This window comes from Aethalodelphis obliquidens, unplaced genomic scaffold (assembly GCF_003676395.1).
Source record: "Aethalodelphis obliquidens isolate GAN/ISIS:26980383/991018 unplaced genomic scaffold, ASM367639v1 scaffold55, whole genome shotgun sequence".
NCBI lineage: Eukaryota > Metazoa > Chordata > Mammalia > Artiodactyla > Delphinidae > Aethalodelphis > Aethalodelphis obliquidens.
In genome coordinates this window covers 13,023,585-13,045,294 of record NW_020837999.1, presented here as the reverse complement: position 1 = coordinate 13,045,294, position 21,710 = coordinate 13,023,585, and the positions used below count along the sequence as shown (strand labels likewise).

Here is a 21,710-nt window from a genome sequence, read left to right as displayed (position 1 = left end):
CAAAGATCAGAATTGTGGGTATTGGTGATTATTTGTAAGAAGAAATGGCAGCAGTATTGTGAAAATGTGAAAGTGGAGAGTCCAGAATAGTTGCTTTTTCTCATTTGGCAATCCGGGGCTAGACTGTTGTTTGTGTGAAGGGACATTTTAAGGTCTTTCATCTTTCTAATGTGTTTGAAAAGTTGGACACAAGAATGCCGTTTAAATGCCCAGGTATCAACATGTGGTAGAAGACAAGAATTTGCTAGCTTCTGTAGTTTGTTAGGATGAAAAGTTTCAAGTAGTCTTCTGTTTTCCATGAGAAAATATGCTTGGCATCCATGCTAGTTAACAAATAGTATATACTAACTTTTGAGTTTAACTAGCTAGCTTCATATTTTGCTTGCATAAATTTGTGAAAAGTGAGAGGTAGAAGCTCAGTGCTCTGGCTTCCACAGTTTTTGCTTTCTGTTAGACCACATTGCATCTCTGGCTTTCTGTTGTTATTTGACAGAATGATAATGATCAGGACTTAAAATCCATTTCTTGTTTATTTTTCAGTTATTTGAAAATACCATACTATACTTACTTTGCCATTCCCACTGTAATAGTCCAAGAAACTTAAAAAAAAAAAACTTTTTGGTGAAACTAAGATTTTATACATTTTAATGTAGGTGATCCTTACCTCTCCATAGTCTGATCTGGAGGCAAAAGTGGGAAACCCTGCTCCTATAGAACACTGCTTGCGAAGAGGAGCTTATGAAATATTAGGTTATATTTCTCTCTTAAAAGAGCCTTTTTAATGAAAAATGGGGCATAACTTGATGTTTCATCTTCAGTGTTAAGCTATAGAATCTTCTTCCATGCCACCGTGAACTCTAATACATACAATGATAGACTCTCTAATGTTATTCTTAGACTATTTCTTTCAGAATTTTGTTAACACCTTTCACAATAAATAAATGCTTGTCGAATTGAATTGAACCTGCTGAGTAGGTGAGCTGTTTTGCTTTGCTGAAAAATTTTTTTGTTGTTGTAAGTATCAAAGAATAACTTGTTTTATTTATTGTCTCTACTGGATTCATTCATGTCTGTGATATTTTCAATGTATTTTTATTTATTTAAATGTGGAAATTAAATTCTAAATTGGTTGGCAGCTGTGATGTTGGTTTAAGGGCAGTAGGCTTCAAGTTAAAGTTTGTACCTTTATTCTGCCGCTCTTATAGCATTTGTATTAGGACAGTCTGCCTGAATCTGCTTTTTCTTATCTGTAAAATAAAGAATAGGGGACTTCCCTGGTGGCGCAGTGGTTAAGAATCCGCCTGCCAATGCAGGGGACACGGGTTCGAGCCCTGGTCCAGAAGGATCCCACATGCCACGGAGTAGCTAAGCCCGTGCACCACAACTACTGAGCCTGCGCTCTAGAGCCCGTGTGCCACAACTGCTGAAGGCCGTGTGCCACAACTACTGAAGCCCGCGCACCTAGAGCCCCTGCTCCACAACAAGAGAAGCCACCGCAATGAGAAGCCTGCGCACTGCAATGAAGAGTAGCCTGCCCTTGCTTAACGAAGACCCAACGTAGCCAAAATTAAAAAAAAAAAAACACTGCTTAAAAAAAAATTTTTTTTTTTTAAGTTAAAAAGAATAACTGCTTCAGAGAATTTTGTTAGGATTAAATGGGATCTCATTGAAGCCTACCTAATACAGTATCTGGTACAAGAAGACTGTTCAATAAATATTTAACATATTAAAAGCAAATAGTTCTTTAGGTACATCTTAAGACTGTTTGAATAGAGGTGTTATAGAATCATAAAATCTTAAAATTTAGAGGGGAAATCAGAGTTCAAGCTCAGCCTCCCTTCAAGGAATTTAATTTTTTCTCTAGCATCCCCATCAAGTATTCATTTCTCAGTGCCTTCAGAAAAGGCATTGTGGTAGATTTTCAGAAAGCTCCAGAGTTGAATAAGGCACAGAAACTCTTTTCAAGAAGGCTGTTTATGGCAGGCTGCATTGAGGAACTCGCATTGGAACTAGATCTTGAAGGATGGGTAGCATCTGAATACTTAGAGGGGTTTCTGACCGCAGGAACAAGTGGAACAAAGGAGAGAAAATACAGGACAGTCACAGAAAATTGTAAGCGTGAGTAACTCCATTTAACTGAAGTTTAGGGAAGGTAAAGGAATAGTGAAAGGTCAGGTTGGAAGAGAAGGTTATGGCCAGATAGTAGAAGTCCTGGATAATTGCTGCAGTTGACTTCCTGGTGCCCATCAAATGAAATACAATGAAAAAGTTTTAACTGTGAGTGGTATAATCAGAATCATTCCATTTTTTTTTAGTAAATATGCTAATTTTTAAATAGTTCTCCCTTAATATTAATTTGAAATATGTCCCCTTGTTGTAACTTTCATCTCTTTGTTCTGGTTCATTTTCTGTAGCCTGAGTCAATCCCTTTCTCATCCCTCACATCAAATCAGACACCTGTCAGTTTTACCTCTAAAAAATGTGTAGAATATGTCCCTGTAGCTTCTATCTCTGAGTTTAAGCTACCACCATCTAGATTACTGTGACACATGGCCCAGAATCAGCCGATAATTGTCCATTCCTGCTGTCCTGTTAAGAGCATTTTTCAAAACCTTTCTTTGGTAGATCTCCATTCTTAAAAAATTTAGAGAGCATCTTGTAAACCATGTCACTATGCTTGACCCTTATCACCAAAGTTATAGTATAGCTAAAGAAACAGTCTGCTGATTCTTATTTTCTTGTTGTAGCCAAGGCAGGAATCACTGAGGTAACGTCATTTTTGACATATTACCTTGGATTACTGAGCACTAGAAATGTCTTTTAAAATCAGGGCAGGGGAGGAGACCTTAAACCACAGTGACAAGAGTGGAGTAGAGGAAGAGCTGTGATAGAGGATACACTGTGCTATGGCAACACAGAGGAGCAAACAACACTTAGAGCTTGCTTTTGAAGATTGAAATTGTTTATTTTATACCTTATTCTCAGAGACCTCTGGCACTGTAATGGATTATTCAGAGAAATTCTACAAGACTTCTACAAATGCCTATAACATCCCTTTACATGTTTTTCGTGCAAGCTCAAGGATATGAGGGATTTCCACAGGGTCCATGAAGAGGAAAATGTATGGTCACCAAAAATTAACACTGGGGCTGCCCTAAGGGCCTTTGTTCAAACCACCCTCCAGAGCCTTGTGTTTTAATGTCTGTTCTAGACAGAAGACTAGACTTTTCAGGGTGGGGAAATGGAGCTGAGATCCCTGCATAAAGCTTGGAATTCTTAAAGACCTACACCCTTAGCTAAAGGGTAGGCCAGGAAAAAAAATCCATCTACCATCAGAGTGCTGCAATGAAGGCTTGTCTCTTAACCTTACATCTATGTACAAGTCTTCCCTGAGAATCTGTAACCTTAGCTCTTTTTAAATACAGATTTGAAGTTTAAATTTATACTATCTGTGTGGTCTGGGAAACCCAAAGCCAAGAAATAAAAGTGATCCCAGGCTAGAAGTGCCCAGGTTGGGCAGAGGCAAATGTATGGCCTTTCTGAAGGAATGTACTTTCAACCTATGCTTCTCAGACTCCTCCAGATTAGTTTTCTAAATATGAGTCTATAACCCCAAATTACAGAACCTAGGAAGGAACAAGCCAACATCAGACTTGCAGCAAAACAACCAACAATAGAAGTAGACTCCCTGCTGCCTCCCACAGACTTTAGATTATTGGAATCAATAAGGTTTACTATTTAATTTTTAAATGTTTTAGTAATAAAAGGGGATTGAAAACATGAGCAAGAAACAAACTGTGAAAATGACTAAGTAGATTTGGCAAAGAGATACTCTCTAGAAAGGAAAAAATTAGTTAATGAAATTTAGAGACTCAGTGAACAAGTTAAAGAGTAGATTAGGTATACTTTTTGAAGAACGAGTTAATGACAGATGTGAGGAAAAGAAGCAGATGAATAGCAATAGTTATAGATGAAAGATATGAAAGAGAAGTTAAGAGGTATGGAGAATAGAATGAACAAGTTTAAACTGAATCTAATTGTAGCAGTAGTTCCAGAGATAATAGAGATGATCCTCAGCTATTAGCAATTCAAATACACACTGGCTAAGAATTTTCTAGAACTGATGAAAGGCATGAATTCTCAGTTTTAGGCAGCAGGATAAAAGCCCAGGCAGGGTAGATAAAAATTCTATACCTAGATATATTATAGTGAAACTGCAGAAAATCAGCTTTAAAGAGAATGTCTTAATAGAGGAAGAATAGATAATTGCCCATAAAAGTGCCACACTTTCACAGTACTCAGCAGCAACAAATGGAAGCCTGAAGACAATGAAAGTGTACAATGCCGAGGGAAAATGACTACCAACCTTAAAATTTTTACCCAGCTAAACTTTTATTCAAGAATGAAGATGAAATAACTTTTGTTGGACAAATAAAAACTGAGTTGGCTACTATCATACCTTCACTAAAGGGACTTTTAAAGGATGTACTTAAGAAGGAGGGACATTGAACTCAGAAGGAAAGACCGAGATGCAAGAGGGAATAGTGAGCGAAGAAATCAGTAACATGGGTAAATCTAAGTAAACTGCACACCTCTTTTAACACCTTGGTGCATAGTAAATGCTTGACTAACAGATAAATGATTCATCCGTTTTCCTGTAATAGTGTGCTTTCTTGTTCAGCCGTAGCAAATAGAGGGATTGACTTCTTATTCAGAATTTTTCAAAGAGAAGCTGGAATCTCAACAGGACTCCCAACATGATTAGTCTTATTTTGCAAAGTTAAAAGGCACAGTCTGTCTCCAAGATGTGATTTGGAATGGCTGAGTTTCTTGCAAGATTTGTGTCTATTTATAGGCTGCTGAGCAAATTTTAATTTAGGTATTAACTAGGCTTACCCCTGTTTACCAAGATCCTGAATGTCAGTCTTGATTTATAGTTTGAATCTGGAATTTCTACTAAGAATGTTCCCAGATTTCACGTTCATTAATTAGAAGACAGTTCTAAATTTATTGTTTCTGAGAACCCCTGCTAATCTAGGGGAAACATAGTAAATAAAATACAACTTGTTGCTTTTTAAATGGCCAAGAACACAAACCAGAAGCTAGTCTTTTTCCCCTATGGCCCTGACTTTTAAAAAGAAGTATTTGCTAGACAGAATTTTTTTTAACTTTTGAATTTCAGATTTGCTGTCAGGAGTATACTTATAGTAGGGTTTTGCTAGGAGGGCTGCTCTTATTAAAGATCAGTAGATGAGTTCTCTGAGCACATAGTCCTGTCTTTTTTGGAAATAGTTTCTTTCAAGGAGTTTGTTTTATTGTGGACTTAAGCTGATATCCCTGATCTAATTCTTACTGACTTTATAGGCGCCATTCACTCAACAGATACTTTTGAGCACCTCTCGTGCTCTATCATGCACTAAGGTTGCCACTGTGAATAAGACTGACTAAAAAGATGCCTGCGCCCAGGAAGCCTGCCTTTTAGTGGAGTGAGTAAGTAAGTTTTAAAATTATGAGAACATAGAATAAAATGGGGTGACGTGATAGTGACAGGGCGGTGGGGGCCGGGGGATGTTCTTTACATTGCATGGTGGAAGCCTTCGCTGAGGAGATGACTTTCAGTCAGAGACTGGAATAACAAATAAAAAGAAGCCACCTGGGCAAAAGCATCCTAGACTGAAGGAACAGAAATTGCAAAGGCTGTAAGGCCCATGAGCTTGGTGTACATCCCTGTGGTGGTGTATGCATTTTATGCATTTTCTTTCTTTCTTTTTTTTGGCCACGCCGCCTTGTAGGATCTTAGTTCCCCGACTAGGGATCGAACCTGTGCCCTCGGCAGTGAAAGCGAGGAGTCCTAATCATTCAACCACCAGGCATTCCCGGTGTATTTATGTTGGCGGCCTAACATAGCCTAACGTTTTGTGGTAATTAATTTTAATTTTATGTGTAATTTTAGGTGTAAAAATCACACCAGATTGTCATAACTTAAATTCCTATCTTTTACTGACTCGGTTGTTGTAAATTACCCTGATTTTTACCCTATTCTGTATTCAGCCAGTGGAACTAAACTTAGTTGAATTATAAATCTAGGTTTTTACGTAGGAGACAAGAGATAATGGCAAAGGATCATAGTGTCTTAGATATGAAACTTGAAAGGCAATATCCCAAACCCCAAATTATGTTACAGAATTTAAGTATTTAATCTACTTTTTTAAAAATAAACTTTATTCTGTAAATATCTAGTTACTTATAGGTTTTCAACATAAGTAAGGAATCCTTAAAATTTCATGAAAACTACATTTTCTCTTTTGTATTAAAATATGCATATGTTTGTTCCCTTTTAACAAAAAGTAAAAACATTTCTCAGCTTTTACTTACATTATAGATTTCTAATGTCTTGTTCTAGCTTTTCAGTCTGATTGCTTTCAGTCTGATAGCTGTTCATGTCTGATTGATCTTTCTGGCCCTGTGGAGCAGAGTACAGAGCCCTATACATAATAATTTCTTAAAGTTATTTGTTGAGTGAATGAATTAATGAATGAATATATAAACACTTATTATAAAGTGACCGTTAGAGAATAATGATCAGTAGTCAGTATACTTAAAAAGGTTGACATGACATTGATCACTTTTTAAAAAGTGACTTTATAAAATTGTTGGAAAATAGTTTTGCATTTCTAAAAGGGAGGTGGTCAATGTGAAGAGCACTTATATGGACTAAAAATCAGAAAATGGATCTGAATTTCAGCTGTGCCGTCACTCACAGGGTGTTCCAAAATAAATCATGCAAACTTGCACACAATTTCTTAGTTGGTACAATGAAGGGATTGCATCGATTGTTGTTAACATTTCTCTCTGATCTAAAACTCTAAGATTTTTAGCCTTTGCTGTTTGTAAGAACTAGGAGAGATAAAGGTTACCTTTTATGTTAGATTTTATTCTAAATCTAGTGATAGAGGACAATGGTGCTTAAACTATTCTTGTTAAATGATAAGGGAAAACCTTGGAAAATGTCCATTGGTAGTATGCACAAGCTGATTATGTTATGATCAGTTGTGCCACTTTTATTTTCTTTAATGGCCTGTACTCTGCATCTTCCTGTCTAATTTTTCTCTAAGTATTGAGATTATCGTAGTACAAAGGAATGGTATATTTGTAAGAAGGGGCTCAGCCAGAATGGTGAGTTGTCTGGAAGATGATGGTCTCTCTAAGTAGAAGGAGATTGTTAGGGGTGGTCTACAATACAATACTTTTTTTTTTTTTTAAGGTTTTATTGATATTTTTTCAGGGTGGGAGGAAGTGCTAGGTGCTTCCCTCTTTCACACTAAGCATAACATTCTTCTATAGCATGTTAGCTTATTGTTGGGGAATTTTTCTAAAGTGAAAATAAAATCTGTTTAATAGCAAATTCAAGCTTAGAATAGGTAATTTTAATAGCCTTATTTTGTCTCCCAAATGGTCTGGGGTAGTAGAAGATTATCTGAGTGACATTACTATAGGGGCTCTCGTCCCTTCGTAGTAGGCAAAATGAAGTACGACTACCCTGTAGAAATGCTGCTGGCTTGGAGCTCCTGAGATCTGGCATGCCTGTTTCATTGTCCTACTGGCTTTCTCTGAAATTCACGTTAGAAAATTGTATGTGTGTATACACACGTGTGCACACACGCACTCCCAAATATTTGGTTTGACTTGGCTCACAAGATTAAGAGATCAGAAGCTTCAAGCATGGTAGAACTGGGCTCTTTGTGTTTCTGTGCCCTCAGGTTCTTTCCCTTATGGTTGCAAAACAACTTCCAGCAGCAGCCAGGAAAATATGCTTCCTTGTTCGTGTCTGAAGGAAGGAGAGTCCCTGCTTACTGTCTGTATTCAAAGTGAGAGTAAAAGTTCATGAGCTCTTTCCTGGATTTCATCAGCCAGAATTGAGTAAACTTCTGGGATACAGTTCATTCCTGAACGAGTCACTAACTAGGGGGACTTAAGCATTCAGGTCTTTCCCTTGAGCTGATTATCATTGCCCTTATCCACGTGGGAGAGTTGGAATGGCAACCAGCATGCACCACTAGTATGTAGCGCACAGTCAAATATCAAAGTCAATGAAATTGGCATTATTGGATCAGTTCTGGCCCACTAGTGGCACAAAGACAATACTTTGGCAGTCACTGGTGTAGTGAGCAGTGGACCAAGGGTGGGCGTGAAGGAACACCAATATTTAACAGAGAGAAAGAGGAGCCTGTGAATCAGTTTCCTACTTAAATTTATTCTGTATTGCTGCTCTGATGTAGAATTTTTTTTAATTATATGACAATAGTGATGATCTTAGGATTTGTTTTCTTTATATTTCTTTTTCCAAAAGAATAGAGACTGCTGGAAATACGTTAAGCTTAGAAATTGAGATTTGAATTTATCCCTTAAGTAAAAATGTTCCTTGACTATTTGAGTAAAAATGTTCCTATAATTCAAGTGTTTTCTAATTTAAGAAAAGAAAATAACAAGCAGGAGAAAACAAGTCAAATGTATGTTCATTTCTGCTTCCTGCCTTGTTCTTAAAGTTAAGAATCTGACCTTTGAGTAAGTTTCATCATACTTCTTATCACAAAAGAGATTACAGAATAATCCTGGGAGTAAGTACATAAACACTCTCCTTTGAATTTCCTGTGTTTTTGGGTTTTTTTTGTAAATTGTGACCGGTCTTCATTTTACTTAAAGTATGATTTTTAAAGTACATTCTGCAGGTATAATACTGAAGGTATTTAACAAGTTAGTTTAAATTATGACCTTCAGAAAACTATTCAACTGGCTTGAATTCATTGATTCTAATGATATATGGAATATTTGATTTACCCAGTGGTTTTTCTCCATTATATATCTCTCTGATCACTTTAATGTCACTACCTGGGCTGGGTTTTTTTTTGAAGTGCTGCCCATTGTCTTAAAGGAAATAGGGAAGGAATTATAAATGGTTATACAGAAGTTAATAGAAAAATGAAAAGAGTATTTTGTAGTACATGAACTATCTGATATGTTAGATACTAAGGAAGAACTGCATCCATGTATGTTTCTTAAGAAATTTTTTTACAAGTACAGTCATCTCTTGGCACTGGGGGGATTGGTTTCAGGACCCTTGTGGATACCAAAACTCAAGGGTGCTCAAGTCCCTTGTATAAGATGACAAAGTATTTGCATATAGCCTACACACATCCTCTGATAATAGTACTTTAAATCATCTTTTGATTAACTATAATACCTAATACAGTGTAAATGCTGCATAAATAGTTGTAAATATAATACAAATGCCCTGTCAGTAGTTGCCAGGTTTTGCTCTTTGGAGCTTTCTGAATTTTTTTTTTTTTTAATATTTTCGATCTACATTGGTTGGTTGAATCCGTGGATGCAGAACCCACAGATATGGAGGGCCAACTGTAGTGAGGAAGGTTAAAATTTATGACTCAAACTTCAGGCTCATCCCTACATACATGTTTGATATCTGAAAAAAAGATCTCTCTCTTTTATTATAAAGTAATAAATGGTTAGGTTTGCTGCCCCGTGTCTGACGACCTCAGCGATTGGAAATGGGTTGTGATTGGTAATGGGCTGGGAATGGCAGTGGATTGAGTCTTACACGCAAGGATCCTCCTCTCCTTGAGTAATCAGGAACAGACACTTCTGATTTTCCTTTTGTGCTTGGCATGTGTAGGAAAGACAGACATGATGTACCACTGTTAATTTCTGCGTATATTTTAGACAGTGAGATACTAGCAAAGAGACTTAATTCAGGAGGCCAGTGAGTTTTCCTTTACATTTGTTACTATGCCTTAGTTCCAAGGGGTCAGCATTGCATTTTCTATTTTATATTTCAGCCTCCTCTGAAATTTGGCACTGTAAATCAGTGGTTCTCAAACTTTAGCGTGTATCAGAATCTTCTAGAGGGTTTGTGAAAACACAGATTGCTAGACCTCACATGCCCAGAGTTTCTGATTCAGTAGGTCTGGGGTAGGGGACTGAGAATTTACATTTCCAATAATTTTCCTGATGATGCTGATCTAGGTACTGCCCTTTGAGAATCACTGCTGTAAAAACCTTTATTTTTAGTAAAACCAGTGAAGAGTCATACTGAATTTATTTAAGGAAAAGATACACGGTATTTACTACTGTTTAGATTAGACTTTATATTGTTTCTCTCTGGATGTTGGTTATTACATTGAGTGACCTACAGGGAATACTCTCATAAAATATATTTCTTTGGTAAAAGATGGTTGCCATTGGTAATTGTAACTTTTCACAGACACATTAATAGCTGCTGCCAGGCTGAAAGCCACTTTTGGACTAGAAGAAAATACTTTCCATTATTTTGCTTAATGTTTCAAGCAAAGAGGGATTTTTGTTGTTGCTGTTGTTGTATTTGTTCTTTACTAAGATGCCATAATTGTTATTTCATTCAATGAGTATTGAAACTTTTTAAGCTAGTCTGAGGCCAGTACACAACCTCTTTGCCATTGCCAGCTGTGCATGTTTCTATGGCAGCTCAGTAGGGACTAGCAGGATTACTTTTGTAGGGACCACACCTGACTTATTTGCATCCAATTTAAGTTGGGCAAATTTCAAAAGGATAAGAGGTCTGTAGATGTGCCAGTGGACAGCCAGAAAGAGCTTGTCAGTTTGTAGCCATCACATTGGTCTAAAGGAGGAAGGGTAGGTGGGTTTTCCTTATTCATTATAGTTCCTGCTCTGGAGGAGTTTGGTGGATGTGCTGAAGTTTATATTTGTTTTGTGTATTTAGTTGTTCATGTGTTTCTGTTTTGTTTTGCTTTTTGTTTTAGGTATATCCTCTTACAACTTAACAATTTTAAAATTCTTTTAAAGAAGTTAAAGTACATATAGATCAGACTTCTTTTTCAAGAGAGAGAAAAAATTCAGTTTCTTTTCAGTTGTATAACATAATAAAATGTCTTAGTAAATTTTTGACCACTGTTGGGAGAATGGTGGCAGAATTTTAATGTTGATCTCTATTTTCAAGTATTATGAGCTACTATAAGCCCCTTCTCTCACAAAAATAACTCCTTTTTAAGAAGATAGTTTCAACTATTTACATATTTGATTTTGTTTGCACCATTGAACTTAACTAAGCTCTTGGTTCAAAGTTTCATGAAGTAGTTAGGAACATCACAGAATGTATAGAAAAAAATTATATGATCTAGTTAACATGAGTACTGAGTACAGTTATATAAAACTTACATGGTTTTCATTAATGTTATACTACTCGATCAGTTATGCTAATTTATACCAATTACTGATTAGTTGTACTAATTCAAACAAAGCTATGTAGTAGAGGTAGTTGGCAAATAAGAGTCAGTGCACGTACCATCTCCTCTTCATCTGTTAAGGCTGGCTGCTTGAACCTACTGTTAGGGTTCTGAGGCCTCATGGCAAAGAATGTGATGGTCAACCAGTGATGGTAAATTTACAAACCTGTGTGTGCCAAGTATTGATCTTTCTCATTTTTCAAAGACAAAATGTAATCTTGCACCTTTTTCCAGAATACAGTGATAGCAATCTATATTCATTTATGTCTATCATCTATGTGTGTGGGTGTAGCCAGTTGAAATAGATACTTGTGAAGTTGGAGGGAGGTTAGTGTTGGATTTGGGGGTCTTTTGTTAAGTTAATGAAATATACCCTTTAAAGAAAATACTAAGTAGGCTTTTTTATCTAGCTTCATGAAAGACCACCCCCTTATAATACATGTTCCAAGAACTTTCTGATTTACCTCCACGTTTCTGAAGTAAGGGCAGGTGCTAGTAACTCCATTTTGTAGATGAGGAAGTAGGCACAAGAGAGCTGCCAGCCTCTAATCACTTTATGTTTAGGCAGCTAACCATACCTTGATGGGTAATCCAGCGTTCTCCACTGTTTGTAATTGTTCCCACTTAAAGTGTTAGGTTATTTTATACGACTTACTCAGTCTTGCCTTTTTCTCTTTTTGTATTCATAGACTGGAAAAGTAAGAAGAGCTTTCCTGACTTTTTAATTACCAAACTACTCTCAGTTTTCAATGAATCAATTCAAAGAAAGAATGCAGTCTTTCTATACCTGGTAAATATTTTCTGCTAATAAAAGCTATTAATTTAGTGGCCTCTGATAAATCCAGGTGTTATGATGATTGCCTTTAATTTTGTGGAATGACTATAAAAATGACTTAAATATATATATTTCATTTTTAACTCTGAAATTTGTTTGATATTTATTGATATAATTGAGTTATGCTTAGAATGCCTGTGCCCTAGCCCTCAATGGAAAATAGTTTAGGATTGCCCTAGTACTTAGATTAGGCTCTGGTTTCTTTTGAAAAAGTTGTGAAATTAATGCAAATAGGGTCAATGTTAAGTATCATCTTTATCGTGATAATATAACATTAGCAATAATCCCTATGTGGTAGTTTAATAGAAGTTCTTTGTAAATAATAGTTTTATAAAATTAATCTATAATCAAAATATTATAATCTACAGTTTACCAATGATGAAGTAACTTGTTTAAGGAAGTTCAGTGCTTCCTTAGCCAGTGTAGAGCTGAGATCAGAATCTAGACTCCTAGTCTCATGCCTTTTAAAAATTCTCATTTTTTTAAGTACCTTAAATATAAATTAACATGCCTAAGGGAATAAACCACAGTGACATTTCATATGGATTTTCCTTTTGTGTAACTGAATATGTTACTGTAGCAACAGCAAAGAAGAAATGGTTTTATTTATTCTACGTAAAATATTTTATCTATTAACAATAATATTAACAACCACTAATTAACTACTGGGGCCATTGAAGCTTTTGGATACATTTTGTTCAAATCTGAGGAGAACCCTTGGGAGTATGGTTGCACCTGTTTTACAGATGAGGAAACTGAGGCTTAGGAAGGGTCATATAGTTTAGAATTTCAGAATTCTAGAACTGGAGTTTAAACACAGTTTTCTCTGATGTCAAAGCCTATTACTAAACTGTGAAGTCTGTTTATTTTTGGAATAAAAAGTTAATCGTAAATCCAGCCTACCCCTTGTTTACTGATACTAATTATGGAATTATTTCCTCTCTTAATTCACCCATTCAAAAATCTGAGCACTTTAGAGACATACTGAGGTAGTGTAGAGAAACCATAAAACCATGTCTTCCTCTGTAATGATTTTACCTATAGAAATCATATTAGCTATTTTATAATGTAATTTCAAGGTGTAAGTTTTATACCTCCTCGAAAAGTATATAATATTTGTATATTATAAATACATGTTTAAACTAAACTACTTTGAGCAAGTCCAGAGGTATATTTAACGAGACTGAACATTTGTCTCTCCAGTGTTTTTACTTATTATAGTTGATCATCAAACAATGATTATTTTCCTAAAATATTTTTAAAACAGACCTTTCAAAATTAGTTGACACCCTTAATGAAAAAATTTTGATGTTATAGCAAAGAGTATTAGTCAGAAATTAGGACATTTCAAGTGTCTGGTTGGCTTTGGGATAAACAAAAGCTGATTATCTTAAATGAAGATGTAATGATGGACGTATAAAGAAAATTCCTCTTCTTTAGTAAAATACCTTGAGTACGTGAGTTTGCCCAAACCAGGAGAATCTTTGCCAAAAACCTGATTTATCCCTTGAAATTCACCTTTCCCCAGGAATCTTTCATTAAATTACCACCACGACCTGCCTGGCCAAAAGAGGGTGGGGGTGCACAGAATGTAGACAGTGAGATATAAAAAAGTACATTTTGTAGTAGCCCATGTCACATAACTGTTTTATTCCTGGTAATGTGGAGATCTTATACCAAAGAATTGTAATTTATTTGCATTTTAATCTCTACTATTCAAAATGAGAAATAATGTAAAGTAGATTTTCTGGTACCTTTCTGTTCTAGATGGTCATGTGTTAGAGCTTTATAAAAGGTGAGATACATTGACAAATTTTATTATTTTTTTAGTTAAATTCTAACTGGAGCTTGTGAAGGTGGTATGAAATTTATTGATACAGTGACATTATGATGAGATTACAAAGTTATTAACTACCCTAAGTATTACTTGAAACTACTCATCATCCTCTGAGTAGAAGGGAAGGAGGTGAAGTAGGGCTGGGGCAGCAAACATTAATTGAATTCCTACTCTGTTGGGCATATGCTATACACATCTATATGCATGCTTTCATTTTTAATATATGGAAAAGTACAGCGGTACAGGAAGTAGAGCAAAGAGAAGAAAGCATTATGCACAAATCTATGTCTTGCTTTTTGTTTGGATGGTCAACTTGTTAAACCCTTCATATTCTTTTGTCCTCCACTTTTGGCCATCCCAGTGCTGTTGATTGTTTCCAGTGCTCTGAATCACAACTGCCTGGGATTGCTGTATAGTGCTTATGTGGCCAGAGGGGCATTAGTGGGTTTTCTTTCTTGGGGCGGGGGGCGGGTAGTTAGATTTTAAGTTTTCAGAAGACTATAGTTAGCTAACAGTACTGTATTATATATTTTAAAACATGCTAAGAGGGTAGATCTTAGTTACTTGCTCTTGCCCCACACAAAAAAATTTTTAATTAAAAAACGGGGCGGGGGACACAAAGGAAACTTTTAAAGGTGATGAATAAGTTTATGGCTTTAGTTGTAGTTCACAGATGTATATTTATCTCCAAACTTACCTAGTTTGTATACATTAAATATGTATGGCTTTTTGTATGTCAATCATATCGCAAAAAAAAATGTTTTTAAAAAAGTTTTCAAAAAGTTTTCAAAAGAGAAAACTCATACTTCTTAAGAAATGTTATTTGAAGATTAAAACATGAGAAAAAAGAAGAAAAAGGAAACCAAATTCTACTTCAGCCATGTTCAGCTAATTCAAACATTAATAAAACTGTTTTTACCATGTACAGTAAAGATAATTTTCTGGCCTATGGATTAAAAGTCAGTTAAAAAACATGGAAATATTCAAAAGCATCACTTAAAATTTCTTGTTATAACAGGAGAAAAATCTTGAGTAGTATTTATTGAATATCAAGATGTTAGAATAATACAGTTATCATTTTTATAATTCCTGATTATTTTCAAAATAACTAATATTCTCATTTTAATTTTAAGAACAGTCTTGGGAGACAGCATAATCATTCCTATTTTTCAAATGAGAGAATTAAGGTTCAAATGTTGTGTTAAGTTTCCTAGGGATACTAGGAAGTACCACAACCCAGGTGGCTTAAACAACAGCAATTTATTGTTTCATAGTTCTGGAGGCTAAAAATTCAAGATTAAGGTGTTGGCAATGTTGGTTCCTTCTAAAGGTTGTGAAGGAGAATCTGTACCATGCCTCTCTTCTTGTCTGCCCTCTGTATGTATCTGTCTCTGTGTTCAAATTTTCCTTTTTTGTAAGGACAGCAATAGTATTGGACTGGGGCTCATCCTAATGACCTCATCTTAACTTGATCATCTCCAAAGACCCTATTTCCAAATAAGGTCACATTCACAGATCCTGGGTATTCGCCTTTAACATCTTGGGCGAGACACAGTTCAACCCATAACAGATGTGACGTCCTTTGCTCAGGGTCTCCTAAGTGGGAAGTTTAGACATAACACATTGTAGTGCCACTAAAACAGTAGTTTTAAAAGAACATGACAATATATCTATGACACCACATTTAAAATTCATTTTCTAATACTTTCTTATGCCTGGGTAGATTTTATTTAAAATTAACTGAGTTTCTAAAATATTTAATAGAGTTTTTGGTTGTAATGGATTTCAAGCTCTTTTTCTTTCTTTGGATAATAAATAAGTGATACGACACCAACTGTGGAAAGTTGTTCAATACTCAGTGCTTAGATCTGAGTATAAATTTTACTGAACTTCCATTAATTCAATGTAGAGCTTTAGAATGTAGACTCCTTCATATTTTGAGATGTCCATCAGAATACTGTTTAATTTGTTTCAAGTGCACTCTCATGCTAGGTTATCTATACGTTTCACAATTCTGTAAGAATTATAGTGTTGCCAGTGTTAATACGCATCTTGTGATCAGAAATTTCTGAGGAGTGGAGAGAGCAAGACTCCACTAGGATAATAAAACAGTGTATGGTAGTTTGTTGATCTCTTTTCGTTTTCCCTTTTTTCTTTGCTAAATCTTTCTTTTTCTTTTAAAATTATTTTAGACTTTTAGAAAAGTTGCAAAATAATACAAGTAACTTTTTCCCTGAACCTTTTGAGAGTATGTCTCAGACTTGATGGTCCATCATTTCCAAATACTTCAGTGTATAATTCCTACAAATAAGGACATTCTTCTACATAGTCATGATACAAACATAAACTCAAGAAATTTACAATAACACATTACTATCAACTAATCCATAGACCATATCCAAATTTTTCTAGTTGTCTCAGAAATGCCCTTCATAGCAAAAGAATCCAATCCAGGATCATGCATTGCATTTAGTTGTCATGTTGTCTCTTTAGTATTCTTCTATCTTAGTCTTTCCTTGATTTTCAGCACTGTGACACTTTGGAAGAATACATTTTGTGGAATGTGTTTGAATTGGGACTTATGTGATACTTCCTCAGGTATGTGTCTGTGGCAGGAATATCACAGAAGTGAAGTTGTGTTCTCATTTTTTGTGGGGGGGGGGGTTGCACAATTTTGATTTATCCCCTGACTAGTGATATTAACTTTGATCACTCGATTAAGGTGGTGTTTACCAAGCTTATTTACTGCAAGTTACACTTCTTCCCTTTGTAATTAATATATATTTTGTGGGCAAACTAAATTTTTGTCATCAAATTTTTGCCCTCTAGATTTAGTATCGGTTGTTTCTTGACTGAACTTACTGCTATGATGGTTTCCAAATGTTAATTTTCTTGACATTCTACTGTAAGGTAGAACGTTCTCTTCTCCCTGTTTATTTATTTGTATCAGCATGGACTCATGAATTCCTATGAGTAATGGTTATAATTCATTATTATTTTTATTTACTTTGTTCAAATTGTCCAAAAGTCTGTCCATGGGAGACGTTTCAGGCTGGTTTCTGTTTCTTTTTCACATATTCCCATAATTTTTTAAAGCACTTCCACTAGTAATTTCTTCACCAAAACAGTAAGAGGAGAGAAATAAAAAATAAAATATAAAGTCTCAGTGAAAAAGCAGAAAGCCTTATTAAAGAAACAGAAAATATAAAGAACTAAACGGAGGGACTTCCTTGGTGGCACAGTGGTTAAGAATCTGCCTGCCAATGCAGGGGACATAGGTTTGATCCCTGGTCTGGGAAGATCCCACATGCCACAGAGCAGCTAAGCCCGCACGCCACAACTACTGAGCCTGCGCTCTAGATCCCATGAGCCACAACTACTGAAGCCCATGCATCCTAGAGCCCGCAACAAGAGAAGCTGCCCAATGAGAAGCCCATGCACCACAAGGAAGAGTAGCCACTGCTCGCCTCAACCAGAGAAAGCCCGCGCACAGCAATCAAGACCCAACACAGCCAAAAAATAAATAAATAAATTTATATTTGAAAAAAAAGAACTAAATGGAAATTTTAGAATTGAAAACCATAGTAACTGAAATAAAAAACTCACTGGGTAGGCTTACAGCAGAATGGAGGGGACAGAGTGATCTGTAAGCTAGAACAGTAGAAATTACCCAATCTGAACGAGAAGGAGAAATAGAACAAATAAATGAACAGAGCCTCAAGTACCTATAGGATTATGACAAAAAAAAAGACTACAACTAGAGTAAGAGAAGGAGAGGGGAAAGCAGGCAGGGCCAAGAAGTACTTGAAATAATGGATGAAAACTTGCCAAACTTGGCAGAAGACATAAACCTACACATCCAAGAAGCTGAGCAAATTCCAAACAAGATAAACCTGAAGAAATCTGTAAGACACATCATAAAACTTACGTAAACTTAAAGACAAAGGAAAAATCTTGAAAATAGAGAGAAATAACACCTTATATATGGGGAAAAAACATTCCAATGATAATGGATTTCTTATCAGAAACCATGGAGGCTGGGAGACAGCAGGGTAACATTTTTCAAGTACAGAAAGAGCTCAAAACCTCACATTCTATATCTGGGAAAAATATTCATCAGGAATGAAGGAGAAATCAAGACATTCTTAGATAGAGGAAAACAAAGAGAATTTGTTTCTAGCAGCCTTACCCTAAAAGAATGACTAAAAAAAAAATAATTTTAAATCCAGCAGAACATGTTCAGGACTTTTATGCTGAAAACTACAAAATGCTGATGGGAGAAATCAAGGAAGATATAGGGAAATGGAGAGATGTACTGTGTTCATGGATTAGGAGATTCAACATAGGAAAGATAAATTCTTCCCCAATTGATATACAGGTTTAATGCAGTTCCTCTCAAAATGCCCCTAAGATTCTTTTATTTTTGTTTTTTTGATTGAAATACTGATGTACAATGTTGTTAGTTTTGGGTGTACAGCAAAATGAGATACATATATATATATGTATTCTTTTTTAGATTCTTTTCCATTATAGTTTATTACAAGATATTGTCCTTGTTCCTTATCTGTTTTATATATAGTAGCATCTATCTGTTAATTCTGTTAAGATTTTAATAGATAAGATTATTCTCAAATTAATACAGGAATGCAGGCGAATTAGAATAGCTAAGAAAACTTTGAAAAAGAAAAATAAAGTGGGAAGAATCAGTCTTTAATTTTAAGACTTTATATAGCTGTAGGAATCAAACCTCAGGGCTTGATCCGTAGAGGCATTGACACACTGATCAATGGAATAGAATAGAAAACCCAGAAATATCCACACAAGTACAGCCAGTAGATTTGTGACTAAAGTACAAAAGCAATTCAGTGGAGGAAGAATAGTCTTTTTGACAAATGATTTGGGGAGGGGTGGGGGAAGAACCTTTAACCTAAACCTCACACTAGGATAAAAACAGAAGAAAATTTTCAGGATGTAGGGCTTGGTGAAAAGTGCTTAATCATGACACCAGGAGCACAGTCCATAAAAGAAAAAAATTGATAAACTGGACTTTATCCAAATTAAAAAGTTTTTCTGTGTGCAAAACTCTGCTAAAAGGATGAAGAGTCAAGCTCCACAGTGAGGAAAAACATTTGCAAAGCACATATCTGATAAAAGATTATTATCTACAGTGTATGAAGAACTCTCAAAACTGAACCCCCAAAAAAGCAATCCATTAGAAAATAGAGATTTGGGGGGAATTCCCTGGCGGTCCAGTGGGTAGGACTCCATGCTCTCACTGCCGAGGGCCTGGGTTCAATTCCTGGTCTGGGAACTAAAATCCCACAAGCCGCGTGGTGCAGCCCAAAAAAAAAAGAGAGATTTTTGCATTCTAAAAAAATTCAAGAAAGAATAGACATGTCACTGAAGAGGATATATGAATGGTAAATAAGCATATAAAAAGATGGTCCATAAGCCATTGAGGAAATGCAGATTAAGACCACCATGAGATATCACTGCATACCTATTAAAACAGCTAAAATAAAAGGTTATGACACTACCAAATGCTGGTGTAGATTTAGAAAAACTGGATTTCTCATACATTGTTTTGAGAATGTCAAATGGTACAGCCATTCTGGAAAATATTTGGAATTTTCTTTAAAACTAAATATATACTTGTCATATGACCAAGCAATCTCACTTCTGTGCATTTATCCCAGAGGAAAAAAAATTATGTCCACATAAAAATACGTATGTGAATGTGCTTTGTATATTATAGTTGAGAGTCAGATATGTCTTTTGCAAATACTTCCTCCCAGGGTAGAGCTTGTGATCCTATGTACATGCCGTGTATGAATGTTTATAGCAGCTTTATTTGTAATGACCCCAAACTGGAAGCAACGAAAAAGTCCCTTAATTGGTGAATGGTTAGACAAACTATGGTACATCCATACCATGCACTACTCTGTTCAGCAATGAAAAGGAATAAACTGTTGATACACAGAATAACTTGGATGGGTCTTAAGGGCATTATGGTGAGTAAAACATGCCAACCTCAAATGGTCATATACTGTATGATTCCATTTGTATAATCCCAAAATGACAAAATTAGAAAAATGGATGGCAGATGAGTGATTGTCAAGGATTAGGAATAGCCAGAGGGAGAGGAGTGGATATGCCTATAGTGGGGTAGCAGCAGGGAATTCTTTGTGAAAAAATAGTTCTGTATTTTGATTGCAGTGGTGGTTACATGAATCTACACACGTGACAGTAAAATAACATAGAACTTTACATATGCTCTATACCAGTTTCCTGGATTTGTACTGTTGTACGGTACTGTTAGTTATATAAGATGTAACCAGTGGGGAAAACTGGATGAAGAGTACATGAGACCTGTCTCTATAAATTCCTGTGAATTTCTAACTATTTCAAAGTAGAAAGTTAAAAACAAAAGAGAGGGATATTATCATTGCTATATGATTTCAGGGAAACAAATAGTTACTTGACAGTGAGGGGAATGAAGATCTGTGGTCATAACTTTTGAGCCTGTCTTTATAGCATAGATAGACTTTTCACTAGTTGATATAGGGAGGGAACGGTATTTCAGACAGTTTGAGAGTTAGTAAATATTTATGGAATGACTGCTACTGTACTGTTAATGGTAAGAGATATTAATAACATCCGATTAGTCTGAAGAACATTTTAATTAGTTTAGTGAAGGAGTATATCTTTAGATTTTGTATCTCATGTAGAACTTTGGGATACTTGTTACCTGTATTTTCACACAAATTTATGAAACCTGGGAGTAAGAGAGAGATAGAAAGAGAGAAGACACAAATTACCAATATCAGAAGTGAAACAAAATAGTTCAAAGGATGAATGACAATAAACAAAGCAGCATGTGGTTTTAAATAAAACAAAGCCTGTTTTTCATGGATTTAGTAAATGGAATCAGAGAAAAAGTCACATTCCATTTCTTGAAGTTAGAGAACTCTAATAGTAGCCAAGTATGTCAAGACAAATAATAGGCCTGTGTTAAAGCCATGTTGTCACCTGATCTTCCATGGAATTTTCACACTTTGTAATTCTGTATTTAGATGATTGCTTAATATTTCTGTCTACTATTGAATTGTAAGCATTCTGTGGCTCAGCGTTGTAGACCCAATTCCTATCCTGGTGTCTGGCAGCACTTAGTAAAATACTTGTTGAATGTGTTCATACATGAAATAAATGACTTTGCAAAACTCTTTACATTAGAACAAATAAAAGACAGTTATAGAAGTAAAGAAACAGGATGATAAGATAGACTAGACAGAAAAATTTAGTGTAATGGTAAAACTTTAGTAAAGCTACACAAGATTTAAGCTTTTACAGCTAAGCAATTCAGGATTGGATTTTGTGATGTTGCTGTGTTTACTGAAAAGATGCCGGAGTGTTGGACTGAGCAGTAAACGAGCTATGGCATGGCTGTAGAAAAATAAGATAGCACAGGTTACGGAAGACACCAGAGCATGAGCCACTTAATACTAGCTGCTTTCTAGTGTGGTAGCTTTCTTAACAAACCACCTCTTAAATGACTGATCCAATTAACTGATGCCCTGAGAATTCTTGCTTGAAACATACTGATGATTCCCTTACAGCATGCTGAATGCTTACCCCTTAGTATGTCTGTGCATATCTGCTGCTGCTGCTGAAGTTGTATGGGTATCAGGAGTCATTTACACGTTTGTGCTCTCAAGCCTTTTCATGCTGGTTTATACTTATT

At 35.6% G+C, this 21,710-nt stretch overlaps 1 protein-coding gene across 5 annotated transcripts in view; it reads left to right on the top strand.

The window, feature by feature from the left end:
* The window catches only part of POU2F1 (POU class 2 homeobox 1), a 186,590-nt gene that overhangs the window by 63,748 nt on the left and 101,132 nt on the right, over positions 1 to 21,710 (top strand). For 2 of the 5 annotated variants that reach the window (XM_027086423.1, XM_027086426.1), the window contains exon 1: positions 11,969 to 12,087. The exons of 2 other annotated variants lie outside the window; for them this stretch is intronic. The gene's annotated coding sequence lies outside the window, so the exon portion shown is untranslated. Of the gene's footprint in view, positions 1 to 11,967; positions 12,088 to 21,710 lie in introns of those variants that run through there. One more of the 5 variants, XM_027086421.1, reaches the window with a different exon arrangement.